The sequence below is a fragment of the Podarcis cretensis genome (assembly GCF_951804945.1).
Source record: "Podarcis cretensis genome assembly, chromosome: 17".
NCBI lineage: Eukaryota > Metazoa > Chordata > Lepidosauria > Squamata > Lacertidae > Podarcis > Podarcis cretensis.
Window position 1 is genome coordinate 20924396 of NC_137187.1, and position 20947 is coordinate 20945342.

Sequence of the window (20947 nt, forward strand, 5' to 3'; positions counted from 1 at the left end):
GCTTAGGGCCTACTCTATTGGGGCCCCCAAAAAAAAATTAAAGGGAAAAAACTGGATGTACATTTCCAAAATATAACATAAAAAACAAATAAAATAAAACCTACATACAGCAACAGTGTTTTGTGTTGTGTAAGCTCCTATGATGTGAGTGATGGGCCCCGGCTGCTAGCCTGCTCCCTAAAATATCACTGGTTTGCTCATTTCTATATATAGGGTGCCTCCATTCTGCATGGACTTGTTGCATGGCAACAGGTGCAAATGGCTTTAGATACCTATTAGGTCCATAAATTACCATATAGCGTATATTCAACACAAAAACAGAGACAATTTGTTGTTGAAAAAGGACAGGTGGACATAGAAAGGGCTCCATTACCTTCAGTAGCTTAGGGCCTCATCAAACCTAAATCCGGTTTGGGCACTCAACACATCTAATATTAATTGTGCGAAGAAGGAAGAAAGGACCATGTATTTGGGAGGATATCTATGGCAGAGTGAGTGGCCTGCCAGCACATGAAGGTTGTCCCCATGAGGTGGATGAACACTCGGCCCTGGAGGGTTCCAGAATTCATTAGCCTTTCCCACCCAGCACACAAGGACATTGTCAAGGAGTGGCCAGCCCAAGGATCATGCAAAATTAACCCATGCTGCTTTGCTTTCCTGCATCGCCAAATACCATATCATTGCATGGGTTGAATATGATTCCTTTATACACTGTGATGTTTTCACCCAGAGGCATCCTATGTTGCTCATATAGGGTTAACAGACACATCTGTTTTGCTCAGCAAAGACCCCATCCTACCTCTAGTTCATTCAAAGCAAACCAAAGCAGCCAAGTGACAAATATTACAGTCTGCCAAGCATTCTTAATAATGCATCCGCAGCATAAAAGCCTAAATATTAATATTCACAGTTAACAAAAGTGACCGTGCAACACTCGTGCATTTGAATTTTTGGATTTTTTTAAAGGTGGTCAACCAGAAAAATGGTCATTGATCCAAGCTATTACATATATGAATATTTTAATTTATTATGGGTTTTTTAATTGTTTTTTTTAAAGAATGTCACACTTAGAGATTTGTATCACTTATATTTTGGTTTATTAAAAAAAGAGTGATTGAGAGCTCAAATGTTTTATGTTTACTGATCTTAAAGATGCTGTTCAACCCCTGTGTTTCAGGAGTCACATCGTCCTTTATTTTTAAGATTTCACTTCAAGTATGTTTACTGGTAAATAACATTTGCGGCTGGAATTTTTCTTGGCCATTGCAGCAGTTACAAATCAAATATTTTCAAACACTTAAATATATGATATGAAACCTGATCCCATGGCAAAAGTAAAAGGCTATTATTAAAAAATTAAAAATCTAAAATAATCTTCTCCGGTTTATAATCATAATGCTGGGAAATTCAATATTTCTGCTCAAACAAAGAGGCTGGTAGACATATTTACAAAAGGCCTTATGATGTTTGCAGTTGACTTTGCAGAAGACAACATTTATAAAACCTTTACAGTGCCTGACAGGTGCCATGAATTCTCCTGAGGATTACTATATTCAGATATTGTCTTTCATTTGAACTTCAAACACACATTTTGCTAGGGAGTGTATTTTAATAGCTTTTGGAAATTAAAACCTTTGTATTTGTGTCATTCTAATATTCTCTATGAATTTACTTTTGGGAAACAAATTGCTGCAAAGCTAAATGCAATTATAATTTTGTTTAAGTAGAAAAAATGAATAAATGTAATAAGGATACACAGGGGAAACTAAGAAACATGAGTAGTTTCTGTGACTGTTTCTTCGAAGAAAGAAACAGTGAATGGGGAAGAGTTGTAGGACTCCCATTTTTAAAAAAAAAAAATGCATGCCAATCTAAACAGAGTTTTCATAAATTTGGAAATCCCAGTTTTACATTACAAGTTGATCCAAGTACAGTCATACCTCGTGTTGCATTTGCTTCAGGTTGAGTGTTTTCAGGGTGCATCCCGCGGCGACCCGGAAGTACCGGAAAGGGTTACTTCCAGGTTTCGCTGCTCGCGCATGTGCAGACGCTCAAAATGACGTCACGCGCATGTGCAGAAGTGGCGAATCGTGACCCGCGCATGTGCAGATGCACAGAAGCAGGTTGCATTCTGCTCATGTTACGAACGGGGCTCCGGAATGGATCCCGTTCACTGTATTGTTATCCTTATACTAGATCAACTGACGTACTTAAGTGACACTGATTTCAGTGGGGCTACTTCAAGTATGAGCAGTTTGGATCCAACTCTAGATGTTTTACAGGCACATATGAATGATGGTAGACAGATCTTACAGGGCAGGGTGCAATCCACATAGCCCTATTCAGATGATTAAAAAGTGATCCTAGTCACATGATCACTGCCTAGGATTAATTTGCTAATGCTGGCCAAGAAGCTTTGTAGGCTGTGAATTTGAACCATTCTAGTAAAGCAACGTCACTAATGATAACAGACACATGAATCTCTCAATAGCAAAAGCTTCATCTTGCCTGGTTATCACTTTTGAAGCCTAAATGGGTTAGTACCCACATATTTAAAAAGACTAAATTCTCCTGTGTGAGCCTGCCCATCATTTCAGGCCACCTGGGGCAGTTGTCTTGTATAACCTCCCTCCATCTGAAATGTGGCTGGTGAGAACATATGAGAGGGTCTCCTCTGTTCCTCTGCCTAGCTTGTAAAATCCCTGTCCAGATCATGTGTCTGGCTCTGTTTCCCACAACATTCTGTCACTAATTAAACATTCTGGCAACAATTATTTCAGCAGGACTTCATCATGACCAGGGTTTTATTTCATTAATATTGACTTTTCTCATGTTTGTTGTTTTATAAGGGGAAAAAACAAAACAATCTGCTGCCCTCTGTCAATTTATATGCTTTTGTTTTTACCTGATTGTTTTTCGTCTGCTACATAAGCCCCCTTGGGTTTTGGACTGAAACAAAAGGACAGGATATTATGGTTAAAAAGTAATGAATGAATAATATCAATCATTTCATCCTCATGCAATCGATCACTTCTCCTAAGCACTGGTTCATGACTGAGACTGATGCTCTGAGATCTGCTGCAAATGAAACAGACATCTGGGAGCTTTGCCAGCATATTTTAGCCACCTTATTCTGAAACTTTATGTGCTGGGTGAGCTCTCAGATATAGGAAAGTCTACAGACAGAGATATCATATTTTTAAACACTTGAGATGTGAAGTCTGAGCACTTCACCCAACATAACAATAAAAAGTTACTTGACGAGATTTCCAGAAGACTAGCTGTCGTTATTCTTCTATAGCAAACTTATTAAGTGAACTTGGAACATAAGTCAGTATATTCCATCTCAATTCTCATGTTTCTGTTGGACATGGCAATTTTGCCACAATCATTTTGAATGGCAGATACATTTGAATGAATCCACTGAAACCTAGGATTCATTCTTGCATGGGAACTGCCAAGTCTCACTATATCTGCATCTATACAAGCAATGTATTCACATATGTGGAAATGTATTCATGGTGACCTCAGCATGACTACACATGACTACACCCTTTTCCAGCAAGCTGAAAGAGGCATGACTGAGCCGTCATTGCTCATGACGTGGACAATTTCACCTCTGGTCAAGCAGTCTTTGCAGGTGTTTGCAACAATTCAGAAACCTGTGAATTCTATTTGACCAGAAACAATAATCATGTAAAATAACTGCATGCTGGAATTCTGAGCAAGCCCAGTGAACAACGTCAGTATTTCAAAAGCACAGGCCCACAAATTGGCATCTTCTGCAATGTCATATATATAAAAACTCAGGGACACCATTTTGACCAGTACCTAGCCACCTTCCTATGCTTCATACTCTCTTGATTCCTGTCTTACCCTTTTCTCTTATCATTTTTAATTTGCTTCATAAAAAAGCATTGAGAACACATCAATGTACTCCCCTTTCCAAAACTTTTATTTCATGGAAAGGGAGTAAATGATAGGAGAAAGAAAACAAGATTTTTCTAGATGGAATAGCACCATCTTTGAAACTCATCAATAGGTCTCCAGACTGGGGGTGCATCTTAGCCATTGAGGCCGGACTGCGGTTAGTGGTGGCTTTTTATGAGCCCTCTCCAGGCTGCCAAGGCTGGCTAACGTTTCTGCCAGATCAAGCTCCTCCTCTTCACCAGATGGGAAAGGAGAAGAGGGCACTTGGGAGAAGCCTTCACTGCCTTTCCAGTATCCTTGAGTCCATCCCTGCCAGTCTTCGGTGTTAACCTAGCAGGGAAGCCAAAGAAATCCACTCAGAAATGTCCCACCCCCAAATCTTACCCAGGGAAAGGTGATCCCTCAAAAAGACAACGCAGAAAAGGAGAGCCACATGTACAGTAATTAACCATGTGGCCCATTCCCAGTACACAAGCAGCTCCAGAAGATATGTCTGCAGTCTCCACAATGGCCATGGGTAAAAAGAGCTGAATGACTAAACAAGGAGGCTCAGAAATTACTTTAAAAAAAAGAAAATTCAGCTATGTGGTGGGGTTGTCCTAGAATATATTCAGGCCCTGGGCAACAACTGGGAAACACCCAACCAGTGTTCAGACAAGTGGGCTGAAAAGCCCAGCTCCCACAATGCCATCAACAATCCAGTCATGGAGATGAAAGAGATGAGGGGTGGACCAGGCAAGGGCTCATATAGTCTTGCTCCTCCCATCTTCAAAGCATGATGTGCATCAGTGTGTATCCAAATGTCATGCTGGCCTGCCCTCTTCTTTGAACCCCACCCTGGCCTCAAAAGTGGTCCTGCTGCCTGATTGTGATGTATATCACTCAACAAAGTGGGGTTTCTCTAAGCAATGTATGCCTCCTGTTCCCATACTTTAGCAAAACATTCAACAGCTTTCGTTTACTTGGCAGTGAAATAAAAAGTCTGGGGGTCATTTTTATTTCTTCACACACAAAAATTACCCAGTCGTTTAGACTCCCTTGGAAGTTCTGTCTGTCAGAAAAATGACATTGTATGTCAAGTGACACCTGAAATGAAAGAAATCTAAACTATAGCAAAACTGAACACTTGTTCTGACATTTAAAAGATGTGCCCTCACAGCTGCTTGATTTCTTTTTAAAAGTGATTAAATGCTTCAAAGCTGAAATATTTTATACTGTATTTATGGTATGAAAGTATGCTATTTAACTTTAAAAAAAACCTGAAAATGATCTTTCTCTGAGGCAGAACTGCTGCTTGCATGATTCGGCACAGTAGAACTGGCATAGATGTTAAACAGTTCAGTGTTAATTACTGTGAAATGTAAATAACTGGACTCCATTCTTTGTTATTATTTCTTTGCCCTGTTTTACATCTATCACTTTAAAAAAAATACACCAAGCAATTAAAAGAAAATTGAAAATAAGTACTATTTTTTTTTAATTGGCCGCACTTAATCAATATCGGCCATAAACTTGTGTGTAGTTGATGTTATTGTAATTCAAACACTGCACTGGCTTTGCTACTGCTATATTCCAGGCTACACTCTTCTTCTTAAAAATTCTTATTAGAGTTTGGTGCTTTGATTTTGCTGGCTGAGCACTGCAGCCTTTGACAGAGAATTCTAATTGCCTCTCATTTATCTAAAACGTTGGTACAGGTACCCAGGGAAGTATAAACCTATGGAAGTGAATGACCAAAAAAAAATATTTTTAAAAAAATGAGTTGGTTGATGAATTCACAGAAGTACTAGGGTATCTGCCCCTCTGTTGGTGGGCACTATTCAAAGCAGACTGGAATTTAGAAATTCTGGAATATACTGAAAGCAGTTCAACTATTTAGCAAAATGCTTTATAAGGTGCACAAAATCTCCAGATGACAGTTTCAGTAGAACTGCAGAGCTGGAAGAGATCTGAAAATAATAATAGTTTGTTTCCTTGCCCTGAGTCAAGTGTCTTCCATGCTTTTGTTACAGGGGGATAATGTGCTAGAGAGAGTTTTCAAGAGAATGTTTGTTACAAAATCTAAGACAGAAAACTTGAAAGTGTGTGTGCTATTTTGAGGCATTTTGGTTGGCGTTATGAAGGCATTGCCCTAGTAAGTTTTTTAGATTTAGTTATTGTCTCATGGCTAATTTCTACCTTTTCATTGATTTGTTCCTCTATTTGTTGAAGTGGATTATCCAGTCTTGCTGTTTCCATGACTTTTTTATGAAAACAAGTCATGATGGGCTTTGGAATGGTATGTTGTTTTGCCCTGAATAGGAAAGAGTAGTAAGAAATGCAGACATCTGTGGTATTCCATGGTATGACTTGGCCTTCTAGACTTTTCTAAAGGGTAGACTTGGAACAGGATAAAATTGGTTAGAGTTATCCAAAGCAAAACAACATTACTTATTTGGCATTTTTGAGGCCCCTTTTAAACAACTGAAACAGATAGTAGGATACATTCAACTTGTAGTGGCCACATATTTTCAGCTCCCTTGAAGGGGTAGGTAAAACTATGGGTGTTGAGCAGATGATTGACACGAACACTCGTCTTATCTATGAACTATAATAATAATAATAATAATAATAATAATAATAATAATAGTAATAATAATTTTTAATTATACCCTGCCCTCCCCAGCCAAGGCCGGGCTCAGGGCGGCTATGTGGACTTAGAAGAATATCTTTGTATTGGGCTTATTTATTTGATTATTATGTTTGAGTTCGAAGGAAAAAATTATTTCCCTCCCATGTTTGTGGACCAATAGAAGTTCAACCAACAACAGTGCATGCAGGGAGGGGTTCCTTGTATTTCATTCTGCAAGCTATTCATCTTCAGTGTGCGATCTTGTCAGGTGCTCTCTTTTTTTAGAAAGTAAGTTTACTAGAGCTACTGAATTTGTCTTATCTGTCATAGCAGAATTATTTTCCAAGAAATGTGTTTAATTAAGCATGTACTCCTCTACCGGAACAGCTATCCTAAATCAAGCTGTGCTTTTCCAGGTGTTCTCCCAGTGATTTAGAATGCTCTTAATCATTCTGCACCTCATTTTCTCTAAATAAAATTATGCTAAAGTTTCCAAGTTGTCAACTTTACAGGATTTTACAGGTAGATTCTAGATCATTTCCCAGCAACAGTACAATGGAGATATGTACAAATAGCTAGGATTGTGTTAGGTGTTGGCTTCACTGGCACATGAGAAAGCCCATATACCAGCGTGACTTATTTTTCTAGTTTGTCAGCTGACATTAAGCCAGAGTTCCTTGGTGTGAACACAGTGGGGAACTCAATACAAGCCAAGATAGTTGTGTTGAAGCTGGAGCATGATGGGATGAGGGGAGGAATAACAAGGGAGTATTTTGCCCTGATGTTTGTTCACAAATGCATAAACCATGGCTTATGAAAACTGGTCGCCTCCAGACTGCAATTATGAGAGGGATTCAATTGCATAATTGGAAGTTTAGGTTTGCACAATTAAAGTGGATTAAAGTTCACTATTACTTTGGTGCAACAAAGACTTTTTGTAGTTAGGAAAGTGATAGGAAAACACACTAAATGGCATAGGATGGTGATGAATTTCTTGGAAAAGACATAAGCATCTCACAAATAAATCAAAACAGATCTCACTAAAGAACAGAGCCAGTGTGGTGTAGTGGTTAAGAGCGGTAGTCACGTAATCTGGGGAACCGGGTTCGCGTCTCCGCTCCTCCACATGCAGCTGCTGGGTGACCTTGGGCCAGTCACACTTCTTTGAAGACTCTCAGCCCCACTCACCTCACAGAGTGTTTGTTGTGGGGGAGGAAGGGAAAGGAGAATGTTAGCCGCTTTGAGACTCCTTAAAGGGAGTGAAAGGCGGGATATCAAATCCAAACTCTTCTTCTTCAAACTCTTCTTATTATCTCCATGCAAGCTGTGCCCATTAATGAACCCCTCCGCTGGACCACAGAGTTATGGATGTCACTGTATTCAAAGTCACATTCCTGGGATTGCTGACATAACAGATGACACACATCTGGTTATTTTAATGTCTAAAGGGTGGGGGAAATGCTTCTTTCCTCATTTCCATCAAATGGCCACAATTAACAATATTAATTTTAAAATAGTAAATAATAACCAATAAAACAGCCAACAAATAATATAACTTCATGGCCAACAAGTCAAAGAAAAGGAATAAAGATCAGATACATTCTTAAGCTGCCATGTTTTACTGGTCATTGAAATGTGACAAGGTCAGGCTCTCAACAAAGGGCACTGCATAACTTAGCCCCTCACCCACTTCAGAGGAAAGTGGGTCAACAAAACTTCAGATGTTAGGTAGAGCACCTAAGCACGTTTATATGTCAGGAGGTAAGACATAAAATGTATTTATCCCATGCTGTTTAGGGGTTTAAAGATTATGACTAGTACTTTCATTTGGGTCCTGAAAACAAACTGATCATCAGTGAAGGTGGAATGACTGAAGTGATATTGTCCCAGCATCTTACCCTGGAAAACTGTCCAGCTGCTGTGAATTTTCTGGTCAATTTTTAAGGCAGATCCACATGGCAATAATCTAATCTGGATGTAACCAGAGCCTGAGCGATTATGCCCGGGTCTGATTTCTCCAGGGAGCTGCTTAGCTGGTACTAGCTGAAGCAGCTGAGAAAGCATTCCTGGCCGCTTTCACCTAGGAATTCAGTATCAAATCTAGATCCAGAGGCATTTTTAAGCTGCTCAGCTGATTTTTAAGGAACTGTGCAACCATTTCTAAAACAATTAAACCATATCAGCCGAATCCCAAACAATGCTACCCCCATCTTGTCTGGATTAAGTTTCAGGTTGCTCATTCACATCCAATTCACATCACTTATCCCAGGCCAGGCACTGGTTCAAAACTTCTCCCAAGACCCGAAAAGCAGGTGAAAATGAGAGACATTTATTCGGTCCAGCTCTTTGGATACCCTCAACCAGCATTTTCATATAGATGTTAAACAACATGGTAGACACGATTGGACCATGGGGCAGCCTAAACCAAGGCCATTGGGTAGAAAGTATTTTTATCACCATTTTCTGGATTCTTCCGTCTTCTGGAAGGACTAGTGTCACTGACACTCTGTATAAACCTCTTGACCCCATTTTTGCAAAGCAACCTTGTGTTTTCCAGTACTGAAATCTGCCAAGAGAACTAAGAAAATCAATTTTCTACTCCAGCTGTCTATGCCCCAATATATTATTTGTTTGTTTGTTGGATTTATTACTTGCTTGTTACCTGAGAATGTTTCCAAGCAACTCATATTTAAAAACATAAATACATTACAACATAAAAAGAAGGAAAGTCATATGAAACATTAACTTTTTTATAATTTAAACAACACCTGCTAACAATAAAACATAATCAGCTTAGTCCATCAAAGGACTGGGGAAAGCTGCCAGGTGGTTCTCACTGTGGGGAGAGTGTTGCACATAAAGGGAACACTGAAAAAGCCTTCTCCCTTGCCATCAACTTCCAGGCCTCCCTTAGAGGAAAGACCCAGAGAAGGCTCTCACATGAATTAGGGTCACTCTCTAGTCCAGCTAAGGCAGTTACAAACCCAGGCCAGAAGCCAAACTGGTGAGTATCCAGTTACCTCTAGGAAATATTGGATTTTCATACATAAAAGTCATTATACAGTATGATAGATAGATCATAGATAAATAGATTTGTTATTGTTTAGTCGTTTAATCATGTCCTCATGGACCAGAGCACGCCAGGCACTCCTGTCTTCCACTGCCTCCCACAGTTTGGTCAAACTCATGTTGGTAGCTTCAAAAACACTGTCCAACCATCTCGTCATCTGTCGTCCCCTTCTCCTGGTGCCCTCAATCTTCCCCAGCATCAGGGTCTTTTCCAGGGAGTCTTCTCTTTTCATGAGGTGGCCAAAGTATTGAAGCCTCAGCTTCAGGATCTGTACTTCCAGTGAGCACTCAGGGCTGATTTCCTTCAGAATGGATAGGTTTTATCTTCTTGCAGTCCATGGGACTCTCACGCGTCTCCTCCAGCACCATGGACTCCATGGATAAAGACAACAGGCATATAAAAGATAATACAGACAGATAGACAGATAGATTAGATAGATGATAGGTAGATAGACCATAGCTGTCAGGTGTCCCTTATTTGAAGGGATAGTCCCTTATTCCAGTGTCATGTCTCGCTGCTGTCCCTTATTGATGGATGTCCCTTAAATGTCCCTTAAATGATGTCCCTTAAATTTCAAAGGAAGCAGCTCCTCTCCCTCCCTCCCTGCCGGCCAGGGAAGAGGGAGGCTCCAACTGTGTTGCTTGGCTGTGTTGCTCACCCAATAAGAAGTCTAAGAACGACTGGGGGGTGGAGCTTACAGCCTTGTGTGTGGCTAGTTAATGCAAGCTGAGGGGTTTTTTGAATGCTGGACGCTGCAAACTTTGCAGCGCAAAGCCAGGCCAGGGAGCCATCTTAAGTTGAGGTTGCATAGGCCTTGTGGTACATGTGATTCAGATTCTATTCAGTTGAACCTCTAGTTACAAAGTTGGTTGGACAGTGTTCTCGAAGCTACCAGCATGAATTTGACCAGACTGCAGGAAGACAGGAAGACTGGAGTGCCTGTAATAGGTGAGGCTGCAGGTCCCTTATTTTGGCTGTTGGTCTCTTATTTTCAAGGCTGCTGGTCCTTATTTTCAAATCTGTAAGTTGACAGCTATGAGATAGACACACACACACACACACACACACACACACACACAGTCGTACCTCCGCTTACGTATCCCTCCGCTTACGTAAGCTTCGGAATATGTAAATGGCATTTTTTTCTGGATTTTGCCATGCATGCATGCACAGAAGCGTTCTACCACCACCGCCCCCCGCATGTGCACAGAAGCAGTCCCTCCAGTTGCGGAAACCTCAGGATCCGACAGAGCTCCGGAACGGACCCCATCCGCAACTGGAGGTACCACTCTGTGTGTGTGTGTGTTGTGTGTGTGTATGGCCGAATTCATTTTGGCACTTGAGGTGGATGCCAAAATGGTGCCTACTTCTTCCTCACCAGGGAAAAAGGGGTAAGGGAAGATCTACATCAGGAGCAAGAAAGGAAAGAAAAATAGACATATGATCTGTTGCCCCAGTGGATCTAGCTGCCTGAGGCAGTCATCTCACCTTGCTTCTTGGTTGGACCCATCTTGAATAAAGATCTACATTGGGATCTGCTGCCCCTGTGGATTTTGCCATCTGAGGTAATTGCCTCACCTTGTGTCATGGCTGAGCAAGCCCTGATTCTAGGATTAAGGGCTGTTTGTTTTTCCTTTCACCTCTGCTCTTTCTCTTCTACGTTTAATATTCCTGATCATGGTAAAAGTATAATTTTATTCCAGTAAAGAGGAAAATATTTTTAGGGGGTCGGAATCAGCAGAGTGAGAGGAGAAAAATAAAATGAAAAACAAATATTATTGCACGGATCATTTGGCTTTAAGATGGAGGGTTGCATTCATTTTGAATTATGCAATATTGAACCTCTTGCTGAACAATGGACATGAAAACTCCTTCGTGACTAAAAATCTTTGCTCTTGGGCATTTTTAGATTTCCCAACAGCACTGAGGGGGATTTACAGGTGACATTACATATGATGTACTCAAAGTTTTCAGTGGCAATAAAGACTTTTAATCAAACAACCAATGAACAGAAACAATTAACAAGCCTGAAGGTAAGAAGATGAATGTCAGTGTTAGCAACATGTTGGGAAATTATTTTGCCACAAGACAGTCGAAAGAACCAGTTAAGAACTGGGTGGGAGGGGGAAGGGAGGAGGATTTCCCCTCAGCCATCGTGTGAACGTTATCAGGGGTTGAAGTTCTCAGACCACAGTTGTTCCATGAACCACAGATAGGCAACCCCTCAACCAGAGCGCCATCTTAGTGTTGGTGGGTTTCATTGAAACCATCATGTATATCATTCTAAATACGAACCCGTGACTTCTAGAACTGTCACTTCTCAGAGTAATTTTTTTTCTTTCTTTCTTTTAACTCCAGTTCTGCCAACCGCCCACATTCACTTTACTTCAAATATATCAGAAGTTACCCGAAAGAACTTACAGGAACACAATGCCTCAGTGGAAACTGCAAAATAGCCTCCATATAAGCTATTTTACTGTGTCCAGAAGGCTGACAGAGATCATATGACTCAGAGGAGGCATAATGTAGCAGGATGATAGTGAAAAATGCCAAACAATGTGGAGATTAAAGGCAGGTGAAGCCTATGTTTTTTGCCAGGGGCCATTCAAAGACTGTGCTAATTTTATTTTCTGCTGTCTTCAAGATCTTAATCAGAGTCATTCTAGTAGGCATACACTTTACGGTCCCTGTGTAGTTTCAGATTTTGCTACCTGCTGCTTTAGCACTTCAAAAATCCTCTGAAGCTGAATATCACAAGAATATCAGGCAACCGTTACCCCCACTCCCCTTTCTGACTGAACCGTGGTAATATAATAATAAACTATTTAAATAAGTTTATCGGTTCTCTTTTGGAGGGCAGTGGAATAGGGAGCAGAGTTTATAATTACATTTTGATCTTTCATAGATTTATGTTTGCATAGGCTCAAGGAACTTAAAAGATTGTCTCGTCAAGCCCACTGCCTCAAGTATTAGCCGTAATAGAGTAAAACCGAATATCATTTGTAGTTGAAATACCACTGCACCATGGTGGGCATTAAAACATCCTGTGGCAGGCAAAACAATTATTGCAATTTGGTATGAAGTGTAATTCCTCAATTTGATATGAAGTGCAGCTCCTTTAGCCAGCTCACCTTTCTCCAGTGCATTGTTTCCCCACTTGCCTTCAGCTACTGACTGCATCGCTTTGTATACCAGCCCCTCCACTGCACATTCACACCCTGGATCTCTTCAGCCACCCCATCCATCTGGGTGTCTTGCAGCTGGGCTCTTCATATACGCTTCTCACCCACTCTGCCAGCAGCTGCTCTGTTTTATCTATCTGCTGGTTATGCTGCTGCCTTTGTTGCTGGTTCAAGGAGTAATGCTATTCTTTCCTCCATTTCAACTCAGGCACACCTCACTCACAGGCTTTTCATGAGAGCCAGTGTGGTGTAGTGGTTAAGAGTGGTGGACTCATAATCTGGTGAAACAGGTTCACTTCCCCGCTCCTCCACATGCAGCTGCTGGGTGACCTTGGGCTAGTCACACTTCTCCAAAGTCTCTCAGCCTCACTCACCTCACAGAGTGTTTGTTGTGGGGGAGGAAGGGAAAGAAGAATGTTAGCCGCTTTGAGACTCCTTCGGGTAGTGATAAAGCGGGATATCAAATCCAAACTCTAGGAAACACGAATCCTACTTCTGACACCAGTGTTGCACTTCATCCCAGTTTCTAAGCCGTGTGAGATTCTAGGCACTTACCCTGGATTTGTGTTTCCTTTGGAGTGAGGTATAGAGTAGACTGGGTAGTCTTTATGATATATGGTTTAGGTAAAGGTAAAGGTACCCCTGCCCGTACGGGCCAGTCTTGACAGACTCTGGGGTTGTGCGCCCATCTCACTTAAGAGGCCAGGGGCCAGCGCTGTCCGGAGACACTTCCAGGTCACGTGGCCAGCGTGACATCGCTGCTCTGGCGAGCCAGAGCCGCACACGGAAACGCCGTTTACCTTCCCGCTGGTAAGCGGTCCCTATTTATCTACTTGCACCCGGAGGTGCTTTCGAACTGCTAGGTTGGCAGGCGCTGGGACCGAGCAGCGGGAGCACACCCCGCCGCAGGGATTCGAACTGCCGACCTTTCGATCGGCAAGTCCTAGGCGCTGAGGCTTTAACCCACAGTGCCACCTGCGTCCCACGATATATGGTTTATTTACACATAAATACAACCTGAGCATATGATGGAGGGGTTCACAGCATTAACACCCCCAAAAGAGTATTACTTCTCTCATAGATGTCACTTGGAGAAGTGCATACAAGGGGATAGAGCAAACTTATCTCTTTATAGATCTTTAGATAGGAGAAGCACCATTATCTCTCAACAACTACACGCCCACCTAAGCAAAACCGAAAATTCCCAGTGTGTTGGTAAACAGTAGCTTCTGGCACTCACATTTTCAGAGCAGCAGTGAGATTAATAAATATCAAGCTTTTCATTAATTCACCTTGTAGATTTCAGGAGATAAATATGTCATAAATAAAACAGCTGAAATTTTTGGATTTCCATTCTATTATGGGTGACTTAAAAGAAAAAAGAAAAGAAACCCCTTGGAGGATGGCAAGACCCCCTCCCTTAGCTGCTTCTGAAATAAGAACTGAGCTCCAAGAGAAATATGTCTGCATTTTTCAGCTCAGTCTCTAGTGGAAAATAAAAATGACAAAAGCTCTTCATAAAATTTAACACAGGTAAGGGGAAAAATTTAGACACAGTAAGGAACATGGGCTGAACAAGCAAACAGAACAATGCAAGGATGTTATAACTGCAGCTGGCCTGCTGCGTATGAGAGTTGCCACTAAAGCAAAATCTGAGGTAAATTTGAAGGTCTTTCCTGATACAAAATATCCATAGGAGAATGTGAATAATATTGCGGGCAGGAGGACAAAAAAGCAGGGATCGAGGAGGGTCAGTTAGGCAGGGAGTCCCTATTTTCATCTGAGAAATGTTGGAGGTTATGGAAGCCGCCCAGAGTGGCTGTGGAAACCCAGCCAGATGGGAGGGGTATAAATAATGAATTAGTAGTAGTAGTAGTAGTAGTAGTAGTGGCACCAGCATCTCCTCTCTCTTGTCAATCATCTGTCCAGCAGGAGGAATGAAAAACCTTGCAATCCCTGCAAAATATGCTAGCACATGAATTATATCAGAGCCAAACCAAATTATTCCTTTGTGCATCGGAAGGCAAGTGCTTATGATCTCATAATGAAATTATTATAACAATCTAAGTTATAGCTACCCATTATTGCCTTAATATGAAAGTGACTCCTAACACACAACGCTGAGTGTTAACCAAACAATAGTCACATATTCCTTCTTTTGAAAGTTGCTTAAATTTCACCTTGTAGTAATCTACAACAAATGATCCGCTACATTACCCAAATTCTTGATCTACCCCCACTCTTTTTAAAGCTATGGAATGTGAAATGTATTACTTAATAAAGCAGAGGCGAGGCTTTGTGTTTTGTATTAAGATAGATTACTTATGTGAAATGAAAATTAAGATCATAAATCAAAACAGCTCATTACAAGTTCCTTGTTTTACTGTAATTTATCAGTTGTACTTCTATTTTTTATTGTTCGGGTATCTAGCCTATGCCACTTATCCCTTTACTTCATCACTAAATCTTGCTGCTAGATATTGGTTACCTATCCATGAGCAAATGAATTATTGCCAAATGACTACACAGCCTGCCTTCATCACAGGCGCTGGGTATGGCCAGGCGGGCTGGGGGAGAAGCTTCTGCTGAAGTAAATACCCACAGTGAGAAAAATGAGCTAGATACCAAATTTCTTTGAAATATAACCAAAGACAGTATTTCATTAGGGATGCTGTATTGTTCCAATATTGTGCGCACACACACACACACACACACACAAACACACACACACACACAAAATGAGCATGTTACGATTCCAGGCCTTTAGTCTTTCAATATTTTCAGAGAAGGAATCTTTTTGAGTTCTCAGATCAACTATCCTCTAATACAGTGGTGCCTCGCAAGACGAAAATAATCCGTTCCGCGAGTCTCTTCGTCTAGCGGTTTTTTCGTCTTGCGAAGCATCCCTATTAGCAGCTTAGTGGATTAGCGCTATTAGCGGCTTAGCGGCTAAGCGGCTATTAGTGGATTAGCGGCTTAGAAAAAGGTGGGGGAAGGGAAAAAACTCGCAAGACTCGCAAGACGTTTTCATCTTGCAAAGCAAGCCCATAGGAAAATTTGTCTTGTGAAGCGCCTCAAAAAATGGAAAACCCTTTCATCTAGCGGGTTTTTCGTCTTGTGAGGCATTCGTTTTGCGGGGCACCACTGTAATGGTGCTAAAGCAAACCATATTCTTAAGAATGTACCTTTCAGGCAACTAAAAACTAGAGCTCTCCGGGATCAAATGAGAAGCCGGGATGGCTTTCGTCATTCCGGGACTGTACCTGGAAAATAGGGACACTTGGAGGGGATTGCTGTGGTCTAAACCATTGAGCCTCTTGGGCTTGCCAATTGGAAGGTCGGCGGTTCAAATCCCCGCGATAGGGTGAGCTCCAGTTTCTCTGTCCCAGCTCCTGCCAACCTAGCAGTTCGAGAACATAACAGCGCAAGTAGATAAATAGGTACCGCTGCATCGAACAGCGTTTCTGTGCACTCTGGTTTCCGTCACGGTGTCCTGTTGTGCCAGAAGCGGTTTAGTCATGCTGGCCACATGACCCGGAAAGCTGTCTGCGGACAAACGCCAACTCCCTCGACCTGCAAAGCAAGATGAGCGCTGCAACTCCATAATTGCCTTTTACGAGACTTAACTGTCCAGGAGTCCTTTACCTTTATGCAATTACAGTATTGTTCTAAACAAATAAGTAATTGCACGGTAAATAAAAATTGGGTTGAGGCGAAAGGATAAACAATAAGCATTCCTTGGCATGCAGGGTCTCCTACGCTTATTCTTGCTAGTGTTCAGCTACAAGTTCAGAAGTTAGTGTTCTAAATTTTGTGGGGAGAGGAGGTGCAAAGGAGACAGCCTGCTTCAGACCTCCCCCCTCAAAACATGTGGGGGTCTCCCACTCCCCTCCCGGCTCACAGGACTGAAATAATGTGAAAGGAAACTTCTGGAAGAACAAGAGATTGGGGAGGGGGGAGAGAGAGATAGAAGCTTACCAGTGCAATAGTAAGAGCCTTTTGTCTTGCATTTGTACCACACGTACTGTATGTATGGACTGGCAGTCCCATACAATATAGCCTTTGTGATTTTCCATTAGACCTATTATACCTCATTTGTGGCTTTGCAAACTGACAGTAGCTCCTAAAGTGTGTTTAACTTGTTGTCTTTTAAGGTAACTATGTTTTATGTATTTGTGTTCCAGCGTGAGAAAGTACCCCTGATTGAATACAGCAAATCTCTTTGGAGGAAATGAATAAACAGCATAAGTACATTTTCCCTTAAATTTAAAGCCCTTTAAAGCCCATGAATATCATGAATATGCTAAACCAAATCATCTAGTACTCAGATCTCTAGAAGTTCGATTTTTAAAAATGGCCTCTGCAGATTGGAAAGTTATATAGTTTTCTGTTAACTTTCCAGGACTTTTGAGGATGAATACATATGACTATTTTAATATAGTATTTGTTTCTGCTTCTATCTCAGAGCTTTTAACAGGTCTGTATAACATTTGGTATATGCTATCCCAGAATCATTTATACATTTGTCTGTAAGTGCAAATGACATGCTACATAATTTATCCTGAAAGTTTAAAAGGGGGGATTTTCTTCTAGAGACACTCTATGGACCTGTGCATAATGTAATATGGACAGTGATGAATGACTTCTTGTTCAGCCTTTGCAATACACTGTTCAGAATGCATGAGCCTTTTTTATATGAATGTAACTGCATATAAAATAATGTGTTAACACTTGGATTTTACAGTCAGTGCTATTTTAGTTCCACTTCACTTTTGTAGTGCTTCTGGTATTTTGATGAGTTTTCACTGAAGTAGTGTTATTGGTATATATATATAGATAAATAGATAATGGAAAATTACACTAAAATATTTAAAATTCTGATTCAAATCTTCCTCCCCCCAAAAAAATAAGATAAAAAGATTGCGTGTATGTCATCCTAATAGTAATTTGGAAACCAGCCCAGTTGAATTCATTAGGACTTTATTTAAAGTAAAGATGTTCAGGATTACTGATGCAAAACCAAGTATGGTTGAATTGTGCAAGAAAAGGAGTAGGGTTGGTCATGGCTCAGTAATAGTGCATTTTTGTTTCTTTTTTTCTTTTTTGCATGCAAGAGGTCCCGGTTCCAATCCCTGGCATCTCCAGATTTGATCTGGGAGCAAACTCTGCTGGAAACTCTTTAGAGCCATTGCCAGACTGAGCTATACAGTGGCCTGTCCAATAAGGCAGTTTCTTATATTCCTGTGTTGTGTAGCTTTCAAATCCTCTTTCCATTACCCAGCTAACCCATAGCTGCTGCTTCCACTGCCATGGATAAGAAATTCATTTAGAACTCATAATCAGCATCTTGTGTTTTGCACATGAGCTGTGAGCTCTCAGATCACATTGCATCTTCCTTCAGTGCAGCATAGAAACATACACTAATAACTCTTGTTCCCAAAGTTGTGTTGCCCTTGTGTGCTTTCATTAAAAGCCCTTCAAGCAGATACACTCTTCTCTTAGCGCCTGAATAGAACCATATAGACTTGAAGCAAATTTCATACGCTCATTGTTGGCATTTTCTTAGCTTTTTGGAAAGGAGCCCTAAGGCAGAAATTGTATGCATCTGGATTTGGGAATATGTCATGCCGAGCTCAGTGGGACTTACTTTAAAGTACACATGTCTGGGATCACACTGCATGGCACACTTCATTTTATAAAAGCAGGGTAGTAAAAGGTTGCTTCACCCTTTTAAATACAAAAGCAAGTCTGAACTTGGCACTACTTCTCCAATTAACTTCATACACAATTGAATTAATTTTAATATAAAATGGGTAATCATGCCCTTTTAAAATCCCCGCACTGTGCATCGGCACTGGAAGCATACAGATGAAGAAGGCATTATGAAATATTACCTGTCATGTGCAATTCTATGAATGTTTACTGAGCAGCACTTGACCTAGGATGCAGCTAACTATGAAAGATGGATTTCCAGCTTCATACAAAGTGCTCCATGTAGCATAAAAAATAAATGTTCAAGCTGATCCCCTGGATGGAGGGGGAAAAAAACAACCTACAAGAAGTCGCAGAAGCATATAGAGCGTGTAAAATGAAAAAGAAAACAACGAGCAATGGGGTGCTAGATAACAATTGGAAATGGGCATATATGCCCCACCCTGCTGATTAGCTTTTGTTGGTTTTTTAAAATAAACAAGATAGAGTTAACTATAGAGTGTGCTGTCTCACACTGCATGAGTAGAAGGCAGTTTGTGCAAGCAATCATTCCCTTCCCTTCTTTCCTTCTGATGACCCCATTGTTTATCTCCCTTAAAAGCTTATCTAGGGGGTTGGGGTGGGCTATCGTGCATTGTGAGCTGTGTCTTATGGTGCTGAAATGGGAGGCAGAATGACCCAACACAGCTTGGATGGGTGGTGCAAGAATCTGCCCAGTTTGGGGTAATTCCTCCTCCCATCGCAGCTTCATAAGTCAAAGCTCATGATGTTCAGCACAATCCATGGGGATGTCAATAGTTGAGCTATCCCAGCAGGCTCACTCTTGCTGCTTATCAGCTGGTTGGCATTACAGCAAGCCTCCCTTGCCAGTGCACAATGGGGAGCACACTTGGAAGCTCTCAATTGTGCATTGGCACCCATGTGTCTACTTGCCCAGCACCTGACATCACGTATGATCACATATCGTGTAGGACAAGCAGCCCTGGCTTGGGGGAAATGGGCTTGCAGGCCAAATTGGAACCCATGCCAGGCCTAATTAGGCCCAAATGCCAGCGTTTCACACACACACACACACACACACACACACACACACACTGTGGGCAAAGCTTGACAGGTGGGTGGGGAAACCCACCTGCTAAAGTTCAAATGAAGTTGCTGTAACCACCAATCAACTGATCAGCCACTACAGCAACCTTCTTCAAAGGTGACAATCAGCTGATATATTGCTGGCATTGACTGTCCTATATTATATATATTCCATCTCACATGACTTGTCTACAAAGATGCTGCTGCTGCAATGCAAGATTATAGTTTTCAGCAAGCAGGAGATATGCTACTTTGGTACTATGAGGCTATATAAACTGGCTTTGGGTAGAATGAGATGGTGAGATGATAAAGCAAAAGTTGGCGATACTGCTATACCCATCTTATTGTCCTATATAACTACAAGATTTAATCTAATGCCCCAAGTTGGATTCTCTCCTCCAGGAGAGAAAGCTGGGAGCTTACCCTGACCTTGCTGTTGCTTTTTAGGCATATTACACCATTTTCAGTGCAAAATGAAGCAGAGTATTATTGTCACTAGTCCCATATAAATCACTGCAGTTGCATGCTCCCTCAGAGTTCAAGGCCTCAGTGAGTGCTACTTCTTAGATGAGTAACTTTGCAGCATGAAATTCTGGTATCATCCCATATCAGAGTTATCTCCCCCAAACAGGAAAAAACGGTGCAACCTCCAATGATTTGAGCAGCTGGCAGTAAGGATCTTGATTTGATCATGTTGCTTTTCTAGACAGACTAATTGTTCTGATTTATGGTTATCACCTGTATTTCATGGGTGCTTGCTTCCAGCTCTAATTAATGGATAATTTTCAACTGCTGAAACTTTAATTGTCCCCTGAATTTCCAAAAAAAAAAAAAAAAAAAGTGGAAAGAAATATGGCTCTGGGCAAAATGAAGTTCCTCTTATGTGACCTTTTGATGGGATTTTATGGGTCGAAATACTAATAGTGATTATAACACAAATAACTGGAATCATAAATAAAGGTAAAGGTACCCCTGCCCGTACGGGCCAGTCTTGACAGACTCTGGGGTTGTGCGCCCATCTCACTTAAGAGGCCAGGGGCCAGCGCTGTCCGGAGACACTTCCGGGTCACGTGGCCAGCGTGACATCGCTGCTCTGGCGAGCCAGAGCTGCACACGGATTCGAACCGCCGACCTTTCGATCGGCAAGTCCTAGGCGCTGAGGCTTTAACCCACAGCGCCACCTGCGTCCTGGAATCATAAATAAGACCTAATAAATAGGAGGTGGTTTAACTAATCTGAATGCCAGCAATAGGGCAATGCTCTCTCTCTCTCCCTCTCTCTCTCTCTCTCTCTCTGTGTGTGTGTGTGTGTGTGTGTGTAAAATAAGGCTGACCATTACCTTGAGAAGTCAGGAAA

At 41.4% G+C, this 20947-nt stretch overlaps 1 protein-coding gene across 25 annotated transcripts in view; it reads left to right on the forward strand.

Moving 5' to 3' along the window:
* PTPRD (protein tyrosine phosphatase receptor type D) overlaps nucleotides 1-20947 on the forward strand; it is a 1166566-nt gene that overhangs the window by 375712 nt on the left and 769907 nt on the right. The gene's annotated exons all lie outside the window — the stretch shown is intronic.